We start from the raw sequence: 19,467 nt of genomic DNA, 5'->3' as shown, positions 1-19,467 counted from the left end.
AGCTCGACGCGGCGGGGCTGAGGGAGTGGTTCTATCTCTTCTGGTCGACGGAGACGCGTGCGCATCCGCGCATGAAGGTACTCTCCGCCGCCGCTTCGAAACGGGCTCCATACGGGTATCCCTTCTTCCCGTTGTTCTTCTACTGCGGCCTCTGCCCGTCCTTCTCGGAGTTTTTCTGTGACATCATGAACACCTACGGGTTTCATCTTCTTGACTTCACCCCCAACGCCGTTCTGACCATGTCCGTTTTCGCGCATCTCTGCGAAAACTTTGTCGGAGTCCACCCAAATGTAGCCCTTTTCCGCCATTACTTCATGCCTCGGGTCGAGAGAGGAGAGCCACTTTCCGGCGGGATCGCCTGGATCTCGAGGGCCGGCAAGAAGGAGGCGTATCTGGAGGGGGAGCTTCGCAGCAAATGGGAGGAGTGGAGAGCTGATTGGTGTTGGATCATGGAGGAGAACCCACAGCCGTTCACCGCCCTGCGCCAAGTCCTAGTAGTGCGCGGCAATGACTGGAGCAGCTTGGCCCCAGAGGACGCTAGGCTGAAGATTGTTGTCACCAGAATCCTACGTCTTAGACTTGCCGGGCTGACTGTGGGTGCCGTAGGCACAGACTTTCTCCGCCGCCGCATCGCCCCCCTAAAAGAGAGGAGGAGGCCAGCTTGGGAGTTTGGCGGTCCGGCGGATATCATGAGGCTGCGCCCGGGCCTCAATTTTAACTTCACCGTGCTGGAGCTGGATGCGATGCTCAAGGAGCTGTTCAAGCACGACTCCCAACATCCAGAGTGGTTCAGGCTACCGGCGGGGGTCGTCCCGCTCTGCAACAATTCTTTGCTCGACCGCATCCGCGCGATGATGCCGATGTGCGACTCGCATGGTCTTGTCCCAACGTGGCAAGAACCAGCGGACGACATTGTGCAGCAGTTCTTCGAAGGACTGGTGGAGGTGGCGGTCCGCGCCGACGAGCAGAGGAGCCTCACCCGCGACACCACCGAGGAGGAGATGCTACGCATCGCCACCAGGGCGGAAGAGGCGGCGGCAGCCGCGGCCGCGGGCGAGTTCGGGTTCACCGTGGAGGAGGCAGAGGCGGAGGCGGCGGCAAGCCTTGCCGAGCGAGAGTGGCTCGATGGCGAGGAGGAGCTTGCCGCGCCTGACGCCGAGTCGAGCGAGCCCGCCGAGGGTGCGAGTGGCCCGCCATCTCCAGGCCGCTCACCGCAGGCGGAGCCCACAGCGCAGCCCCCAGCTCCACCAAGAAGGCGTCTTCGCAGGGGCGGGGACGCAGCGGGGCGGCAAAGGGTCCAGCAGCCGTCACGCCGTACGACACGCTCAACCGCGACAAGTGATGTTGCCGCGGGAGCGCCTCGCACCGCTGCGGCAACTAGAGGAGGGTCTTCCCGTGCCACCGCCACTACGCCCGCCAAGCGGACAAGGGATCCTACTCCGCCTTGTCGCGCTGCAGGTGGGCCGGACTTCGACCTCTCCGCGCTCAGCTCCGACGAGGTGGAAGAAGAGTAAGACTTTTCTGCTCTGCTTGTAGTTCTTTGACTTCATTGCTTTGCCTTGTATCTGACTTGTTTCAATCTGAACTCATTCCTTTTCAGGACGTTGGCTCAAAGAGCAGCGAAGAGAGCCAAGGTGCCGGTGGTTATCATCGAGGACGAGCCCACTGCGACGGCAGGGGGTGCGCCCGAGACCACCTTGCCGGACCCAGCAACTACTCCGCGAAGTAGCCCCCAGCGCAGCCCCCAGCGTAAGTGCATGGTTTACTTTCTGCTTTTGGGCGCACACGGGTGCTCTTTCCTTTGCTGACATCCGAATGTTGGTTTGTTTGTGCAGGAGCAGAACAGCCTCACTAGGAGGGCTCGAAAACCGCCTCCGATGTGCCATCTGCTTCCAGCACACCGCCAAGGGAGGATTCCCCGGCAAGGGAGCGCTCTCCGGCAAGGGAGAAATCTCCGGCAAGGGGCAGCACTAGTGACCCCCCGGTCGTGGAGCCCATGACCATGGATCCCAGTACAGGTAATCCCTTGCTTGAAATTTTCCTTGTGTTCTTCTGATTTTTCTTTTTGAGTATTTGCTTGACTTCTCCTTCTTCTCCGGTCGTCAGACCCACCTTCCACGGAGCCAATGGAGACCGAGGCGGGCGGCGAGGAGGACGTGCGCGGCGATGCTGATGATGCCGCCGTTGTCGAAGAAGAAGCCGACGCTGATGATCCCGCCGGCGAGGAGGCTGCCAAGGCTGCTGGCGTGGGAGCTGGCGAGGGGTCCGGCGGTCGCACTGACGGCCCTGAGGCCACAGGAGCGCCGGGCGCTACGCCGACGGCCGATCCCTCCGCCGCTGCCGCAGCGCCAGGCTCCGATGAGCCCCAGCCCGGCGCCTATCTGAAGGCCGGCGAGGGTGTCTTCATCAAGCTTCCTGGGCGTCGAGCTCCAGGGCGCCAGTTGAAGGAGAAGCTTTCGACGGGGAGGTGCTCGCCTCCGCCGGGCTGACACTAGTTGACGCGCCAAGCAGTAGCAGCGGCGAGTCTGAGGAGGAGCAGCTACTCCAGAAGCTGGTGTCGCTCTACCGCGCCCGACAAGCCAAAGTGGAGTCCCGGGAAGCGCTTGTCGCGCAGGCGGGGGCAGACATTGAGAAGCGTGCAGAGGAGCTCCGGGAGCGCAATCAGGAAGCTCTCCGGTCCATTGCAGAGGAGCGTGCGCAGCTCGTCGAGGCGCGGAAAGCATTCATCCTTGAGAAAGCCGAAGCCGAAGAACAGTAGCGGCTTGCCGCCGAGGAGCTGTTTGCGCGGGAAGGTTAGCTGGCGCAGCGGAAAGTTAACCTCGACAGCCAGGAGGAGGATCTTGTTGCACGGGAGCAAACAGTTGGCGGGGCCCTAAAGGAAGCCAAGGATGCTGTCGCAGCTGCCGAGGCCGCCAAGAAGGAACTGGAGGCGAAGGTGGCGCAGCTGGAGGCTGATCTGAAGGCGAGCGGTGAGGAGCTTGCCGCGCTCAAGGTTGAGTGCGAGAAGGACGCCCTCGCCCATGGTGAGCTGCAGGGCCAACTCGCCGAGAAGGGCAAGGAGCTGAGCACCGCCAAGGATTTCAACGCCGATCTTGAGTTGAAGCTGGCCACCTTGACCAAGACGCTGGACGACGCCAAGAAGCGGGAGGTGACTTTGAAGGAGGAGATCAAAGGCAACAAAGCGCTGCTGGCGAGGGCCACCAAAACCCAGAACACCTTCAAGGATACTGTGGAGCTCTGGACGGAGGGCCTCGTGAACATTGCTGCAGTCATTGACGGGGAGCTGGCGCAGCTGGGAGTGGAGGACTTCGGGTAATCCTCCGACGAGAACCTCCCACCCAGCGCCAAGCTCACCCTGTTCTTTAAATGCGTGGCGACAGCTCTCCAGCAACTCCGAGAGAGGATCCCAAAGCAGCTGGCCGACGAGTCGCGCACGATCTGCGCCAGAGTCCTGGAGAAGGTGTTGGTGAAGGTGGCCTTCCGCAACCTAGGCCTCAATCTCGCCAACGTCCTCAAGAAGCTACCGGCAAATGCTGATTTGGAAGCGCTCAAAGCCCTTGTCGCACCCATTGTGGACAAGGTGAATGAGGTGAAGAGGGTTGATGGTGGCCGCGTAGAGTAGGCCGCCCATTTTCTTCTTTGCTTGCCGCTGCTAGTCATGTCATGAGAACACTTTATTAGAGCCGCGACAAGTTATTTTGTAATATAACTTTATTTTTGGGTATTGATTGCTATGTTATTTCCTTTGCTTGACTCTTGGCTTTGTATGTTTCTGCCCTACGCTTTTAGGGAACTTGCCGGCGCAGGCACCATTGCCGCGAGCGCTGAGTGCGGAACGTCAGCAGCCTGCTGGCAGTGCCGCCACCGACAAGCAACCTTGTCGCAACTAGTTGCAGCTCACTTAAGTTGTTGAGCGGACTCGAAACAAAGTAAGGGCGCAACTAGCTACAAGTTGGTTCCTCCGCGCACAGGTTTTCCATACAAAGCACGGTCGCTCAAGGAAGATAACTTAAAATTTAAAAACCGATTGCTCAAACTTTGGCAACTTAGCTTTTCTGTCGTTTGCTTCCCGGTAAAGCAAAACTTCCTTGAACGGCGCCTGGTCCACACCGTTATCTTCTCCTCCCCCCCGGCAAACTTGTGTGCGAAGGAACCTTTCTTTTTTTTGAGAAAAAGAAAAGAGAGAAAATAAAGATATGGAGCCTTATGGCTCGTTATTGCTTACCGGAGGCAGGTGCAGCACAAAATGTCAGATAAAACATGCAAAAAAGAAAGAATGCATGAAATTGACAAGACGTGCGGAGCACATGAGCTTTATTTATGCACAGGGTCTGCGCCCGGCTTTGTACGAAGGATTATATGCAACAGCGGCAAGACTTGTACAAAAGGTGGTTGCCGGAACATCTTCCGGCAACCGCGCCCTATGGGTAAAACTTACGAAGATGTTCAATGTTCCAGGAGTTGCTCACCGGAATGCCATCTTCGGTCTCAAGGCGGACAGCGCCAGGCCTAGTGACTCATTTTACCCGATAAGGGCCTTCCCACTTTGGCGTCAACTTGTTGGAATTCTTGGCGGACTGAACGCACCGAAGAACAAGGTCGCCTTCCTCGAAACTTCTGGCCCTAACTTTGCGGCTATGGTAGCGGTGCAAAGCTTGCTGATATCGAGCAGCTCGTACAGCGACCTGAAGACAATCCTCCTCAAGGAGCAGCGCGTCATCTTGTCGCAGCTGCTCTTGCTCAAGCTCATCATAAGAGAGCACTCGAGGTGACCCATATACGAGTTCCGTGGGGAGAACTGCTTCTGCTCCATAGACTAGAGCAAAAGGTGTCTGGCCAGTGGCTCGATTTGGCGTCGTCCTGATCGACCAAAGAACCACCGGCAGCTCCTCGATCCAGTTCCTTCCGCACTTGCGCAGCCTGTCGAAAGTTCTGGTCTTAAGTCCTCGCAGCACTTCAGCATTTGCCCTCTCCACTTGATCGTTGCTTCTCAGGTGAGCAACAGAAGCGAAGCAGACCTTGGCGCCAAGATCTTGGACGTACTGCATGAAGGTGCGGCTCGTAAATTGCGTGCCGTTGTCGGTGATGATCCTGTTAGGGATCCCGAAACGGCAAACAATCGACCTGAAGAACTTGACTGCTAACTGCGCTGTCACCTTCCTCACTGGTTCCACTTCCGGCCACTTTGTGAACTTGTCGATTGCAACATACAAGAACTCAAAGCCCCCGACAGCTCGGGGGAAGGGGCCGAGGATGTCGAGCCCCCAGACCAAAAATGGCCAGGATAAAGGGATCGTCTGGAGAGCTTGAGCTGGCTGGTGTGTCTTCTTGGAATGGAACTGGCACGCTTCACACTTGGTTACTTGTGCAGTTGCATCCTGGAGGGCTGTCGGCCAAAAGAAACCTTGCCGGAATGCTTTGCCGGCAAGTGCTCTTGCACCAATGTGGTGACCACATATGCCTCCATGAATCTCTGCCAACAGCTGTTGTCCATCTTCCCGGCGAATACACTTCAATTTCACACCGTTGAGTCTTATTCTGTACAGTGTGTTGCCGACAAACTTGTACATACTTGACTGCTGGGCTACTCTTTCCGCTTCTTCTTGCTCTTCGGGAAGTTCTCCTGTTTGAAGGAAACGGACAATTTGCTATGCCCATGCCGGAGCTTGCGGCTCGACAACAAGGACTAAAGGCACATCTGCTGCTGCGGGAACATCCGCTTCCACGGCAAGGGTGGGCGGCCCAGCCAGAGCTTGACGTTCCCCAGCAAGCTTGCCGGGGCAGAACTTGTCGGGAGCGTCTGCTTCAACGGAACAAACCCTAGGGCACGCCGGAGCAGATTGCTCCTCAGCACTCTGGGCGTTGATCTTGGGGGCCTTCTTGGCGGCGGCTTCGGGGAGCTCTGCCGGAAAGTAGTCGCCAGAAATCAACTTCCTTTTCTTGCTCTGTCCAGTTGATGGTGTAACAGATGGTTGAGTCAGCTTGAGCACGAAGATCCCTGGTTCCACAGGTAACTTTAGTGCGGCGCACTTTTATAAACCATCAGCAATGTCGTTTTGAGCTCTTGGAACATGTTCCATCTGTAGGCCGTCAAAGTGCTCTTCTAGCTTTCTCACTTCATCAACGTAAGCTTCCATCAACGGACTCTGATAACTCTTGTTCACTTGGCGGACGACAAGCTGCGAGTCACCCCTGACAATGAGCTTCTTGATCCCAAGGTCTGCTGCGATTCTGAGGCCGGCAAGCAATCCTTCATACTATGCAGTATTGTTTGTTGCTTGCTCCTTGGGAAAGTGCATCTGGACTACGTACTTGAGGTGCTCTCCGGTGGGTGCGATAAGCAGCACGCCAGCACCGGCGCCTTGCAGCGAGAAGGCGCCATCAAAGTACATCAACCACTCTTTGCTTGCCTCCTTGACGGGCATGCTCGTTTCTGGAATTTCTTCATCTGGTGTTCGCGTCCACTCTGCTATGAACTCTGCCAATGCTCTGCTTTGGATAGTTGAAGTGCTCTCAAACCTGAGGCCAAAGCTTGACAGTTCCAGTGCCCACTCGACAATCCTGCCTGTTGCTTCTGGATTCTGCAGTATCCTCTTCAGCGAAAAGCGAGTGACAACTGTGACCTTATGTGCTTGGAAGTAATGGCGCAGCTTTCTCGAGGCCATGAGAAGGCCGAAAAGCAATTTCTACACGCCAGAGTACCTTGACCTAGCCCCCTGCAGAAGGGAACTGACAAAGTAAACTGGGCGCTGCACCATTTTCTTCTGCACCTCCTTGCATGCCTGCGCAGATCCATCTTTGTCGGGACCAGAGCTTGTCGGCGAAGCCATCTGCTTGTCGCTGGATGCATCTGCCGTGGTTGCTGGCTCATCATCCGCCTCCCTCTCCGCCACTAACGCAGCACTAACCACTTGATTGGTTGCCGCCAGATACAACAACAACTTCTCTTGTGGCCTAGGTGCGACAAGTATTGGAGTGGAAGACAGGTACCTCTTCAAGTCCTGCAGCGCAGCCTCCGCTTCCGGAGTCCATTTCATTGGACCTGCCTTTTTCAATATTTTGAAAAACGGCAGGGCGCGCTCAGCAGACTTAGAGATAAACCTACTGAGAGCAGCCACGCAACCGGCAAGCCTTCGTACATCCTTGACGCGCTTCGGTGCTTCAATCTGCTCGATGGCCTTGATCTTGTCGGGATTGGCTTCAATTCCCCGCTGAGACACGAAGAACCCGAGAAGCTTGCCGGAAGGAACTCCAAAAACGCACTTCTCGGGATTAAGCTTGAGGTTGATCTTGCGCAAATTTGCAAAGGTTTCGTCTAAATCTTGAATCAGGGTCGCCTTGTCTTTGCTCTTGACCACTATATCATCCATGTAGGCTTCCACATTTCTGTGTATCTGTGGCTCAAAAGCGACATGGACTACTCTTGCAAATGTTGAACCAGCATTCTTTAACCCGAAGGGCATCCGTACAAAACAGTATGTGCCACATGGGGTGATGAATGCGGTTTTCTCCTCATCCTCTTCTGCCATGAAGATCTGATGGTATCCTGAGTATGCATCAAGAAATGAACGCAAATCACATCCGGCTATGGAGTCAACAATCTGGTCAATGCGCGGCAAGGGAAATGGATCTTTGGGACAAGCTTTATTGACATCGGTAAAGTCTATACAAAGCCTCCATTTCCCGTTGGCCTTGCGCACGACTACAGGATTGGCCAACCACGTAGGATGGAGCACTCCTCTGACAAGGCCTGCTGCTTCCAACTTCTTGATTTCTTATGCAATGAACTATTGGCGCTCCACTGCTTGCTTCCTGACTTTCTGCTTGACGGGCCGTGCATGAGGACAAACGGCTAGGTGGTGCTCAATTACTTTCTGGGAACACCGGGGATATCAGACGGTTGCCATGCAAACACGTCAACGTTCGCCCGCAGGAAAGCAATGAGCGCGCTTTCCTATTTAGGGTCAAGAGTGGCACTGATGGTAAAAGTACCACCAATACCGTCCTCCTTGGCGGACACCTTCTTGGTCTCTGGTGGAGCTGCCATCATCTTCTTACACTTGCCGGTGGAGCTCGATGGTGCGTCCTCGACGGTAGCGCAGCACTCCGAAGAGGTGCGCTTGCCGAAGTGGGCATCAGATCTCTTGCCAGACTTGGTCTTCTTCTTCCCCCCGGGAGATTCAGCGGCAAGTGATCTGCGATCTGTTGCGGCTGCTGCTTCTCGGTAGATCTTGTCGGCGCAGATAAGAGCATCCTTCTTGTCACTAGGAACAGAGATGACACTTATCGGGCCTGGCATCTTCAGCATGTTGTATGCATAGTGAGAGGCTGCCATGAACTTGGCGAGTGCTGGGCGGCCGAGTATCCCATTGTAGGGCAATGGAAAATCAGCAACGTCAAAAGTAACCCTCTCAGTTCTGAAGTTCAACTCGCTGCCAAATGTGACCGGCAACGTGATCTTTCCCTTCGGCTTGCTCCTTCCCGGGTTGATTCCTTGGAATGTGTCGGTTCTTCGAGCTCGCTGTCAGGGATCTGAAGTTTCTGGAGTACCGCGGAGGAGATCAGGTTCAAGCCGGCTCTGCCGTCAACTAGCATCTTTGTGACCTTGAGGTTGCGGATAGTTGGTGAAACCAACATTGCGATCAGGATGGTCCTCAATATCAAAGATGATAGGCGTGCTGGACCATTTCAGAGGCTTGCGTGACTCTACGGACGGTTCTGCTGCATTAACTTCCCGCATCCACTGCTTGAGCTGGCGGTGTGAAGTATGCAGAGAAGCATCGCGGTCAACACACAGGACCTCTGTGGCTTTCTGAAACTCCTGCTCATCGGCCTCATCATCATCCAAGTCTTCATCGTCGTCTTCATCTTCATCCTTGTCGCGGCCGCGAGGAGGTCTGTCTCCTTGCCGCTGCTTGGCCTTGCCACAGTGTCCTCCTCGGCCGGGACGTTTCTTGCCGGCTCCTCCAGCACCTTCCTGGGCCTTCTCCTTGTCGCGCCGCTCGTACTCAGCTTTCTGCTGCTCAACAAGCTGCTCGACCTTCTTGCAGCTCTGGAGGTCATGACCCTTGGTGCGGTGGATCTTGCAGTAATGCTTGCCGGAGCCGTCCTGCTTGTCGGTGGCCGCCACAGCCTGAGTCTCCTTGCCGGATCCACCAGCTTTAGCTTTATTGGCGGCACCTCCGTTGCCGGACTGCTCAACAGCTAGCACTTCTCTGCCCTTTTTCTTCCTGTTGTTCCGCCGCCGGCCTTTCTTTGCCGGGGCAGCATCCTCACTGTCAGATCCTCCTGCTCCTGTATTCTCTCCGGGGAACCTCCTCCCCTCTTCAGCACATGCGCACTTGTCGGCCAGGGCATATAGCTCGCTGACGTCTCTGATCTTGCACATCGCCATCTCCTCCCGCATCCTGCGGTTTCGCATGTTCTGATGGAACGCGCTGATGACTGCGGCAGGCTGGACGTCTGGGATGTTGTGCTGTACACGGCTAAATCTCTGAATATACTTTCGCAGGGGCTCTCCTTCCTTCTGGGCGAGCAGATGAAGATCGCTTTCTTGGCCATGAGGCTTGTGGCCGCCTGTAAAGGCGCCGACAAACTGATGGCATAGATCTGCCTAAGAGGAGATGGAGTTGTCCGGCAAGTGCATGAGCTAGGATCTGACGTTGGGCTTGAGCACCAGCGGGAAGTAGTTGGCAAGGATCTTGTCGTCTCGTCCCCCGGCAGCCTGCACCGCGATGGTGTAGATGCTGAGGAACTCCGACGGATGCGACTTGCCGTCGTACTTCTCTGGTACGTCTGGTTTGAAGTTCTTCTTGCTGGGCCACTGGATTTGCCGCAGCTCACGAGTGAACGCAGGGTAACCTACCGCGTACGGCAAGTCACCTGGTTCCCCTGGCGCATGCATGTCGACAGAGGGCCCAGCGCGCTGGTCAGATTGACGCCGCGCTTCTCTTTGGCGCTCGATGCGAGTACGAGCGTCCTCTTGCTGTCATTCGTGAAGAACTTGGCGCTGATCGCGACGAGCTCGTGGATCCGATGACGCGGTGGAGTCGCTGTCGGGGTGGATCCGACGAGTCGGCGATCTTGGCCTTCGGGGAGGAGAATGCATAGTGGTTGCACCTCCATCTGTCTTGTCACCATTGGTTCGCGTCCGGCAGTCTTGCCGCGGCAGCGAAGTGCTTGGTTGCCGCGCAGTGTCGCCGTTGGCGAAGCCAATGAGACTCTGAATAGTGGCCCTCCACTCGTCGGTCTTGTCCACCGTCGGAGGGTAATCCAGGAGCAGTTGAGCTCGCGCCAAAGCTTTTGCTGGAGTGGTGGGCGGCAGAGGCGAGCGGTGCGAGGAGCGGGATATGCTCGGACTTCTAACTATGTTAGAAGGAGCAGTATCCCGCCCAGGCGACCGGGCCTCCCTCGGGCCAGCATGCTGGCGTGCATGCTGGTCTTGAACTCCGAGAGATCCACCAGCTTGATCTTGGCCCAACAAGCGTATGGCACTGCGAATACCATGACGCTGTTGGTCCCGCGCCTCCTGAGATGTGCGCGGTGCGCGTACGGACACCGAGGTCTGCGCGGCCTTGTCTTTGGACTTGGCAGCGCTGTGAGCACCCTCGTCGATGCCCGTTCTTCCGCCAGCGTCAACCCCACCGCCCGCTTGCTCCGGTGGTGGCGGGATCGACGCGGACGGAACTGCTGCCTCCGAAGCCTTCTTCTTCGGTGGCATGTCGATGAAGATGATGAAGATCTAGCTCGTGTGCACGCCGGATCAGGTTCACACAATCTCGACGCTCCCCTACCTGGCGTGCCAAAGATGTCGGGGAAACTGATCCACGGAAACCTATGGGACCAGCGGACCGAGCCCCTTTCGGTTCGGCGGAGGGCGGAGGTCGCACGAAGAGCAGATCGAGGCAGTGCATACGAGCAGTTTACCCAGCTTCGGAGCTCTCCGGAGAGATAATACTCCTAGTGCTGCATCTAAGTGTATATTGATTTCTTGCTCAGGAGTGATCAACGCTACGAAACCGAGCGTGAGAGTGTTTCTAGCTTCGAATGAGTCGAACCCCTTCTACATTGCGCATGGGCCTCCTTTTATACGCTCAAGGGGTCACCGACAGGTGGCAACGTAGACAAAGGGCAAAAACGGAAAAAGAATGTGGTAGGTACAACTACCTATACTGTAGATACAGTGTATCATACCTAACCCTGACGGCAGGGGACAAGGGCATTAAATGCCCGTCTGTGTCGCCTAAACAGTGCAAGAAGAGACCGTCAGGGACGCCACCGATCGCCACGATGGCCTTCTTGTCAGTGCCGCTTGCCACCGCGCACCACTGGCTGCACAGCCTCTCGCCACGCGCGCCTGGAAGGGTCCCAGGACGACACGTTGGTGGATGTGCTGGAGCCTGGGCGCGGAGCGGCCTCTTGCCGCGGCAAGTGCCTTGTCGCGGTCGTCATCTTGTCGGGCCCGGGAGCTTGTAACTCACCGTGCCTTGCCGGGACGCGTGGCGCGTCGCGGCAAGCTTTCTTGGGATGCCTTGGCTGGCCTTCCCGGCAAGCTCCTCTTGCCGGGGCCTTGTCTTCTTGGCTTGAATACTTTGTTCTTGAATGGCTTCCCAGCAAGCTCCTTTTGCCGGGGTCTTGTCTCTTAAGGAGCCACGGAAGATCTTGGCGGTCACCTGGTAAGCCTTGCCGCGGGGTGCTGCGACTGCCCGTGCACAAGTTCGGGATACTAGGGTACCCCTATTCTAGTACACCGACACAACCCAATACTTATCCTTACTGTTTTTGTGTGTTCACATCATTATGCTACTTTACTAATCATGTTTTATAGCTTTTGTTTCAATAAAGTGCCAAGTAAGACCTTTAGGATAGCTTACGGTGATAGTTGTGTTGATCCTGCTGAAAATCAGAAACTTTTGCACCCAGTAAATTAGTTTTGTTAATTCACAGAAACGTGCTTCTTATCTGATTCTTTGAGCTCTGGATTGGTACACAAATTTCTTATGACTTCCTAATTTGGTAGGATTTTTGGAGTCCCAGAAGTATACGTTTGATACATATTACTACGGACTGTTCTGTTTTTGACAGATTCTGTTTTCTATGTGTTTTTTGCTTATTTTGATGAATCTATGAGTAGTATCAGAGGGTATGAACCATAGATAAGTTGAATTACAGTAGATACTACACCAATATGAATTTATAATGAGTTCATTACAGTACCTAAGTGGTTGTTTTACTTTTTTATACTAACGGAGCTTACGAGTTTTCTGTTGAGTTTTGTGTTGTGGAGTTTTCAAGTTTTGGGTAAGGATTCGATGGACTATGGAATAAGGAGTGGTAAGAGCCTAAGCTTAGGGATGCCCATGGCACCCCAAGATATTCAAGGATAACCAAGAGCCTAAGCTTGGGGATGCCCCGGAAGGCATCCCCTCTTTCGTCTTCGTACCATCGGTAACTTTACTTGGAGCTATATTTTTATTCACCACATGATATGTGTTTTGCTTGGAGCATCATTTTCTTTTGTTAATATTTGCTTGCTGTTGTTTATATTAGTGTTTTGCATCTTTAGTTCCAATAAAGAAGTCAAGGATAGCCTTTGCCATGCTTATTTTGCTAGTATACATGTTGCTGTTTGAAAAACAGAAAGTTTACCGCTGTTGCAAAAATTCCCTAGAAAAGTCAGAGAGTGGTATAATGTTGAATATTTTTGCATATTGAGCTCTGATAAATTTATTACAGTGGGAATTGTCGTTCATAATTTTTGGAGTCAGGGAAGTATTGATACTCTTGCATTCTTTACAGACTGTACTGTTTTGGCAGATTGCTGTTATGGTTGCATTGTTTGCATATGTTTGCTTTATTAATGATTTTATTTGAGGATAGGAGTATTAAATATGTAGAGGCATTTAGTATGCAATGTTGAATAATTATTTAAGTGATTTGTTACAGTAGAAAATGATAAGGTTTTGCATTGGTTTATACTAACCTATCTCACGAGTTCTTGTTGAGTTTGTTGTGAATGAAGCTTTTGATAAAAAGAGAAACCATGATATGAGAGGAATTAAGGAGACACAAAATCTCAAGCTTGGGGATGCCCAAGGCACCCCAAGATAATATTTCAAGAAGTCTCAAGAATCTAAGCTTGGGGATGCCCCGGTAGGCATCCCACCTTTCTTCTTCAACAACTATCGGTTAGTATCGGTTGAGCCTAAGTTTTTGCTTCTTCACATGAGTTGTGCTATCCTTGCAATGTAGTTTTCTTTAGCTTTGCTTGCTGTTTGAATAAAGTATCAAGATCTGAAATTATTAAATGAGAGAGTGTCTTCGCATAGTTGCATAATTATTTAGCTACTCATTGATCTTCACTTATATCTTTCGGAGTAGTTTGTCATTTGCTCTAGTGCATCACTTATAACTTTTAGAGCATGGTGGTAGTTTTATTTTGAAGAAATAGATGAACTCTCATGCTTCACTTAGATTATTTTGAGAGTCGTTAATGGCATGGTAATTTTCTTAATGTTAATATACTTAGTGTTCAAGATATGTGAAACTTTCTTTTGAGTGAATTGAATACTAAAGATAAGTTTGATGCTTGATAATTGTTTTGAGATATGGAGGTAATAATATCAAAGTCGTTCTAGTTGATAATTGTGAATTTGAGAAATACTTGTGTTGAAGTTGCAAGTCCCGTAGCATGCACGTATGGGTAAAGTTGTGTAACAAATTTGAAACATGAAGTGTACCTGTCTTGTGCATCCTTATGAGTGGCGGTCGGGGACGAGCGATGGTCTTTTCCTACCAATCTATCCCCCTAGGAGCATGCGCGTAGTACTTGAATTTTTTGATGGCTTCTAATTTTTTTGCAATAACTATATGAGTTCTTTTGACTAATGTTGAGTTCATGGATTATACGCACTCTCACCTTTCCACCTTTGCTAGCCTCTTCGGTACCGTGCATTGCCCTTTCTCACCTTAAGAGTTGGTGCAAACTTCGCCGGTGCATCCAAACCCCGTGATACGATTCGCTCTATCACACATAAACCTCCTTATATCTTCCTCAAAACAGCCACCATACCTACCTATCATGGCATTTGCATAGCCATTCCGAGATATATTGCCATGCAACTCCCACCATCATCATCTTGACATACATTACTTTTGTCATATTGACATTGCATGATCATGTAGTTGACATCGTATTTGTGGCAAAGCCACCATGCATTATTTTCGATACGTGTCACTCTTGATTCACTGCACCATCCCGGTACACCGCCGGAGGCATTCATATAGAGTCATACTTTGTTCTAAGTATCGAGTTGTAATTGTTGAGTTGTAAGAAAAATAAAAGTGTGATGATCATCATTATTAGAGCATTGTCCCAAGTGAGGAAAGGATGATGGAGACTATGATTCCCCCATAAGTCGGGATGAGACTCCGGACGAAAAAAAAGAGAGACCATAAAAAAAAGAGAAAGGCCCAAACAAAAAAAAGGGAGAGAAAAAGAGAGAAGGGACAATGCTACTATCCTTTTACCACACTTGTGCTTCAAAGTAGCACCTTGTTCTTCATGTAGTGAGTCTCATATATTGTGCTTCAAAGTAGCACCAAGATCTTCATGATAGTGAGTCTCATAAGTTGTCTTTTTATACTAGTGGGAATTTTTCATTATAGAACTTGGCTTGTATATTCCAATGATGGGCTTCCTCAAAATGCCCTAGGTCTTCGTGAGCAAGCGAGTTGGATGCACACCCACTAGTTTTCTTTTGTTGAGCATTCATAGCTCTAGTGCATCCGTTGCATGGCAATCCCTACTTCTCATGTTGACATCAATTGATGGGCATCTCCATAGCCCGTAGATTAACCTCGTCAATGTGAGACCTTCTCCTTTTTCTTTGTCTTCTCCACACAATCCCCATCATCATATTGTATTCCACCCATAGTGCTATATCCATGGCTCACGCTCATGTATTGCGTGAAGGTTGAAAAAGTTAGAGATTATTTAAGTATGAAACAATTGCTTGGCTTGTCATTGGGGGTATAGAAGTTGGGAACATCTTTGTGTGACAAAAATGAAGCATAGCCTAACCATATGATTTTGTAGGGATGAACTTTCTTTGGCCATGTTATTTTGAGAAGACATGATAGCTTTGATTAGTATGCTTGAAGTATTATTATTTTTGTGTCAATATGAACTTTTGTCGTGAATCTTTCGGATCTGAATATTCCTATCACAATTAAGAAGATTTACACTGAAATTATGCCAAAGTATCACTCCGCATCAAAATTTTTTATCATTTACCTACTCGAGGACGAGAAGGAATTAATCTTGGGGATGCTTGATACGTCTCCAACGTATCTATAATTTTTGATTGCTCCATGCTACTTTATCTACTGTTTTAGGCAATATTGGGATTTATTATCCACTTTTATATTATTTTTGGGACTAACCTATTAACCGGAGGCCCAGCCCAGATTTGCTGTTTTATGCCTATTTCAGTGTTTTGAGGAAAAGGAATATCAGACGGAGTCAAAACGGAACGAAATCAACTGGAGAAGTTAATTTTGGAAGGAAACCAACCTGATGGGCTTGGAGTGCACGTCAGGGGAGTCCCGGGCTGCCCACAAGGGTGCCCCCCCGGGCGCGCCCCCCTACCTCGTGAGCACCCCGGAGGTCCACCGACGTACCCCTGCACCCATATATACCTACGTACGCTAAAACTTCCAGAACAGAAGATAGATCGGGAGTTTCGCTGCCGCAAGCCTCTGTAGCCACCAAAAACCTCTCGGGAGCCTGTTCCGGCGCCCTGCCGGAGGGGGGTCCCATCACCGGTGGCCATCTTCATCATCCCGGCGCTATCCATGACGAGGAGGGAGTAGTTCACCCTCGGGGCTGAGCGTATGTACCAGTAGCTATGTGTTTGATCTCTCTCTCGTGTTCTCTCTCGTGTTCCATCTATGGCACGATCTTGATGTATCCCGAGCTTTGCTATTGTAGTTGGATCTTATGATGTTTCTCCCCCTCTACTCTCTTGTGATGAATTGAGTTTCCCCTTTGAAGTTTCCTTATCGGATTGAGTCTTTTATGAGAACACTTGATGTATGTCTTGCCGTGATTATCTGTGGTGACAATGGGATATGATGTGCCACTTGATGTATGTTTTGGTGATCCACTTGCGGGTTTCGTGACATTGGGAACCTATGCATAGGGGTTGGCACATGTTCTTGACTCTCCGGTAGAAACTTTGGGGCACTCTTTGAAGTACTTTTGTGTTGGTTGGATGAATGTGAGATTTTGTGATGCATATCGTATAATCATGCCCACGGATACTTGAGGTGACAATGGAGTATCTAGGTGACATTAGGGTTTTGGTTGATTTGTATCTTAAGGTGTTATTCTAGTACGAACTCTTTTATAGATTGATCCGAAAGAATAGCTTTGAGGTGGTTTCGTACCCTACCATAATCTCTATGTTTGTTCTCCGCTATTAGTGGCTTTGGAGTGACTCTTTGTTGCATGTTGAGGGCTTGTCATATTATCTATCTATGTTATTATTGTTGAGAGAACTTGCACTAGTGAAAGTATGAACCCTAGGCCTTGTTTCCTATCATTGCAATACCATTTACGCTCACTTTTACTACTTGTTACCTTGCTGTTTTTATTATTTCAGATTACAAAAACCTTTATCTACTATCTATTTTGCACTTGTATCACCATCTCTTCGCCGAACTAGTGCACCTATACAATTTACCATTGTATTGGGTGTGTTGGGGACACAAGAGACTTTTTGTTATTTGGTTGCAGGGTTGTTTGAGAGAGACCATCTTCATCCTACGCCTCCTACGGATTGATAAACCCTAGGTCATCCACTTGAGGGAAATTTGCTACTGTCCTACAAACCTGTGCACTTGCAGGCCCAACAACGTCTACAAGAACAAGGTTGTGTAGTAGACATCAGCTACCTTGTTGAACTTTTGTTACTACTATCGTTACTTGCTCATTACAAATTGTCTCTCTATCAAACTACTCTGCTACTTACAATTTTAGCACTTGCAGACATTACCTTGCTGAAAACCACTTGTCATTTCCTTCTACTCCTCGTTGGGTTCGACACTCTTACTTATCAAAAACGCTACAATTGACCCCATATACTTGTGGGTCATCAGGGACACAAGAGACTTTCTATTATTTGGTTGCAGGGTTGTTTGAGAGAGACCATCTTCATCCTACGCCTCCCACTGATTGATAAACCTTAGGTTATCCACTTGAGGGAACATTGTTGTTGTCCTACAAAACTCTACGCTTGGAGGCCTAATATGAGTCTACAAGAACAAGTTGTGTAGTACACATCAAGCTCTTTTCTGGCATCGTTGTCGGGGAGGTGAGTGCATGGAGGTATATCTTTAGATCTTGCAATCGAATATTTTAATTTCTTGTTTTATCAGTAGTTTGTTTTATAAAAACAAAACTAAAAATGGAATTGAGGTGGTCTCATATTATTCATCTTTATCCTGTATTTCTTGAAAATGATGGATCAGAAAATTGTGCTCAATTGATAGAAGAATGGAGCGACCTGACCTCAAACGGTCAAGTCTCTGTGCTTAAGTGTCATCCCTAGGTCGGTATGCTGACACACACAATACTCGAGGATTTATAACAGAGGTAAATCACATGTATAAAGTATCGTAAATACTATTACCTCAATCCATAAAGCGGAAGAAACAACAAGGTTGTGGATCCCCATCAACACCAACGGCAAAGTTGAGTGTAGAAATCATAACCCTAATGTATCACTTACTCGTCATAAGAATCCTGCAACATGAGACGTTGCAGCCATGTAGGTTAATACATTGAATGTACTGGCAAATTCACACCATAGGATAAATGATGAATAAAAGCTATCACTACATGCATATTTGGCTGGTGGAAAGCTCTAAGTTTATTTTTGCATATAGCCAGTTTTTTCCTACAACAAAGGAATAACTTTTATTTAACTATCAAGTTTGCTGAAAATATTGAGAAGGTTCCTCCAACTCAATCCCAAATTAATAATCATCAACCCAACAAATTATTTAAGTAACATGATGGGATCAACATGATAATCCAAGAACCAGATACTCAAGATGTCCATAACCAGGGACATGGCTAATCATGAATAGTTTGTACACTCTACAGAGGTTTGTGAACTTTCCCCACAAGACTCAATCTCCTCTATTGGATTTCCCGCACTACATGATGTTTGAGAAACGGATGACCAAGACACAGTCTTTCAGAAGCATTAACTCTTTACTCTGGGTAGACAGTACCACCTGCACCCCCTACATCTGCTAGTCTACCTCTTCAAGAGCTCACGCAGCATACTCAACTATGCCAGAGCCCATAATGGCTTGTGGCTGCACATGGAAGTTTCTAGCATGAATAATCTTATGATCCCTTTGAGCCTAGGTGGCATTCCATTGGGTAATCACACGGGTCCTCCGGGATTCCCTTGGACAAGCACTGGGTTCTCCAGGTGCCCGGGCAAAGCACTGGGTACTCTAGGGTGCCCCTACCATTCCACCCAGATGTGTATTAAGGTAGCCACCTTAAGTTAACCATTAATTATCAATAACTCTCACATCTTTCATGAACTCTCTTAGAACCAAACCACGTCTATGAGCATAGCACAACGGTATAAGCATAACGTAGAAGTAACTCCCTAGGTTTGAATGCAAGACAATAGGTTCCTACCTCATCAACTACTTCCCAATACCCACATGTTATCAATTCCTAGCCATGCAATGTTTGGGGGTGAAACTAATGCATAAAAACTGGGTATGAAAGGGATATGATCAAAGTGTGAACTTGCATGTACTGCTGATGAAGAACCTTCGCACTCAACTCCTGATAGTTCTATTCGTCACACTCCGTTGAATCTATCGTAAGTAAGCAATAGTAACCACACATAAGCAATCACTCAAAAGATCAGAAAGAACAAAAAATGAAATTAGGAAAACTTCGAAACCAAGCAAATAACTCTTGCAACATGAAACAATTTCTAACAGTACCAAAATTTAGCCAATTTGGCCTTATCATAAAGTTTTGGTCAGGAGCTTCGATTTGCAAAAAGAATCACTCAAATTGGAGTTATAATACTCGAGTTATGAACAAAAGAAGTTTGAATACAAAACTATTTCAATTCAAATTTTAAAACTTAAAAAAAACATGTTTAAGTTGATTATCTGGATAGAGGAGATCATAACAAAGAAGGGGCCGTTGGTTTTGTTGGATTTGGATAAACGGTGCAAAAGTTGTGAGGGTTTGAAAACCAGGGGCTAATCTGTAAATAATTATATTCACGGATAGGTCCCTGATGTAAATAAACAGAAAAAGAAATTACTAAGTAATGAACGTTCGTTAAATAGCTAATAAAAATAGTTTAAAACGACGAAACAAAAACCAGTCAGTTTTATTACCGGTTCGGGCGGTTCGAC

Source organism: Triticum dicoccoides, chromosome 5B (genome assembly GCF_002162155.2).
Source record: "Triticum dicoccoides isolate Atlit2015 ecotype Zavitan chromosome 5B, WEW_v2.0, whole genome shotgun sequence".
Lineage (NCBI taxonomy): Eukaryota > Viridiplantae > Streptophyta > Magnoliopsida > Poales > Poaceae > Triticum > Triticum dicoccoides.
The sequence above is the reverse complement of the archived record's forward strand: the minus strand, read 5'-3'. Positions refer to the sequence as shown.